The sequence below is a fragment of the Primulina huaijiensis genome, chromosome 7, assembly GCF_012295235.1.
Source record: "Primulina huaijiensis isolate GDHJ02 chromosome 7, ASM1229523v2, whole genome shotgun sequence".
Taxonomy (NCBI): domain Eukaryota; kingdom Viridiplantae; phylum Streptophyta; class Magnoliopsida; order Lamiales; family Gesneriaceae; genus Primulina; species Primulina huaijiensis.
Genome location: NC_133312.1, coordinates 5,135,242 through 5,138,373, shown reverse-complemented (window position 1 = coordinate 5,138,373; position 3,132 = coordinate 5,135,242).

Below are 3,132 nucleotides of genomic sequence, written 5' to 3'. Positions count from 1 at the left end.
ATATATAGAATTAACAAAATTAATATTTTCTAAAAAATATTCTGTCGACGTACTTTACTCATATTCCCACACAGACAATGTTTTCAATATCACTTTATGATTATATATATGCATATATATGTAGCTGTATTTTGGTTTCAAATTAAACATACGATTGATTGAGCGTAAAATATCCGATGAAGGCGAATTATCCCTTTTGAAAACATGAACTCGAACTCGAACTCGAACTCGAACTAGGTGTAATTTGTTTCGGATTCAAATTAGAAGGATCTCCCAATTCACGGTTGTTACCAAATTATGCATGATTATTCGATCGATATAATAACAATGGAGAGATCGATGGGGGCAAGAACATATTCTTTAGTAGCTTTTTAACTTAAGAGTTGTGGGATGTCTTCTTTCAACTTTATTCCATGGGCTAATTAATGAAATCTTTAAGCAAAGAATTAAATATGCTTGGAATAACGAAGCATGCATTGCATCCTCTCAAAATTCCTAATTCAAGCTATGAATTTGATTTGAATATATGCATTTGAAGATATCTAAAGAATGAATTTGAAACGGCACTCATCTTAGATGTATTACAAATCCATCACGGTACTCACTATTACATCTACGTACACCAATTAACGACAAAGTGGTGTATTTGAAATTCACTAACATAAACTCCATTCGCTCGCTCCAAGCACACAGCCAAGATCGAAAAAGCCATTAGCCATCCCTCCATTCGCTCGCTCCAAGCTTTCTTCACATCTTTCCAATCTAATATTTACGGACCAGCTGTTTGGTCGCGAATTTCAAATCAATCAGTCTACGACGCAACTTTCTTATTATGCTCGAATCCTCCTTTTTCTTTATTTGTTTCTTATTCCCATTTGCCAAACGGGCTTCCCCTATGGTGTGAAAATTGAGTGGATTGAATTTTTGGCATTTAACTAAATATTTAAAAACTAAATAAACAAAGCATCCCTATTGTGTTAATTAGCAAAGTAAATTATTTAATAAAATAATTTATGATACTTTTCTTGTAGTGTAGAAAAGTAAAAGACAAAAACTTGTGTGAGACGATTTCACGGGTCGTATTTTGTGATACGGATCTCTTATTTGGATCATCCATGAAAAAATATTACTTTTTATGCTAAGAGCATTACTTGTTATTGTGAATATCGGTAGAGTTGACTCTCACAGATAAAGATTCGTGAGACCGTCTCACAAGAGACCTACGCAAAGTAAAATCAATGCAAATAATTTTTATGAAACTCGTTTTTATATATTGGTAAGTACATTTAATCAGAGATATATTTGAATAAAATGAAAAAAAAATGTATTATTTTTAAAAAAAGCAATGTATATTGTTTAACAATTATTTTGACTTCCATGTAAAAAAAAAAAAATTAAAAATTGGGTAATGTTATTTTGGTACAAGCTAGTTTTCCCATTGGGTAAGAGCATATGGGTCCATGGTGTAGGGTTAACTAGAGGCAGCGGACTTTAATGCAAAATTGATTGGGTAATGAATGTAAGATAATGTTGCACTATCCATCCATTCACATTTAGAATTTGAGATATAATATCTGATTGAACATTGGTTCATTCTCACCAAATGTCATTTTGTCAATGTTAAATTAATTTTGATACAAACCCAAGTTTTCAGCAATGCCACAAACTCAAATTAAACGAACACAAAATAGTAATAAAATAAATAAATAAATAAGTAAACGGGCACGAACCGAAAGCTTGGTCTCTCGGGACGTGGCACCTTACCTTCTACGCGCTTTGCTTGTTATGGAGTGGATATCGAGTCCCTATCAACGACTATCGAGCTAGCTTGGCTTGGTATTTGTCGGATTATAACGATTTTCAAAAGTACATTGAAGTGATTCAAGAAAGACTTCCATGGTTTCCTCTCTTATATCTAAGGCAAGGCACGTTGCCCTGTTCTTCGTAGTTTTAGCTCATTTGGACAACTAAGAATATAATTATTTTTTTTAATTTTTAGTACTAAGTGTTTGTCGCTGGTGATAATGATGCAACTCAAATGTTTTTAAATTGTATAGCAGCTCAAGCATTATGGTCACATTACTCTCCTAGTATAGACAGTTATTGCTCTCAACGATTCTCTCTCAATAATTGCACTCCTTGCAATCAATGAAAATCGAACATGTGACATTGAATCGGATATCAATTGTAAGACTGAATGTTTACCGCTTTACCAAAAGTTATAGTTGATGGTAACAGTGCAACTCAAATCTTTTTAAACTATATGGCAGCTCAAGCGCCACAATCAATCACTCTCTCAGTAGAGACAATTATTGCACCTAGCATATTTGGTTTTTCATTCTTTTTCATGAGTTTTTCAATAAGAAAGTTTCTTTCAAATTTAGTATGACAATGGACATTTGGGCCACGAGATATGACCAAAATGATTGTTTAAATTTTTAACACACTTATAACATATTTCTAGCACCGTAACGTTCACATTGTTTGTTATTTCTATGTTTTACAATGTTCTACATATTCATCTTTAGGATCTTGTCCACTATTTTTTTGAAATATAATTAAAAATACTTTTGGTATGATCAAAATGAATTAGAAAACCAAACAGGTCACAAACCTATCTTGTTTGGTTTGTTCGAAGAAGAGTGATACCCCCGGAGTGACCCGGGTCAAGGGTTCTGAATGATCTCGGGTCATGGATCATGTGATGAAAAGCTTTGGGCCAATCCGATAACAGCCAGGCAAAATCATTGCTTTCAGACGAGTTTCTGGGTGACGGCTTTCTATCCTGGTTACCTCGATAATAGCATCGCACTCGAGTGCATAAGCATTTGATACTTTATCTTGGTAATCATTGACGTAAAAATAATACGAATTTAATAGGGCGAAAGGGACAGTTTGGCGTGTCAGAAAAGTTGACGTCAGAAGACAAGGTATGGGCAACCATCTTGCCATAATTAGGAAGTGAGCACTGAAAACAAAGTAATTATTGACTTTCTTGCTATAAATATTATGTTTTCTTAACATTTAGATATCCATTCACATATATCTTGCTCACATCATTTACTTTCTAGAATTTCATACACTATTGGCATAGTATTCTCTTTGCTACATTAGTTCTCCTCGTTCATCTGC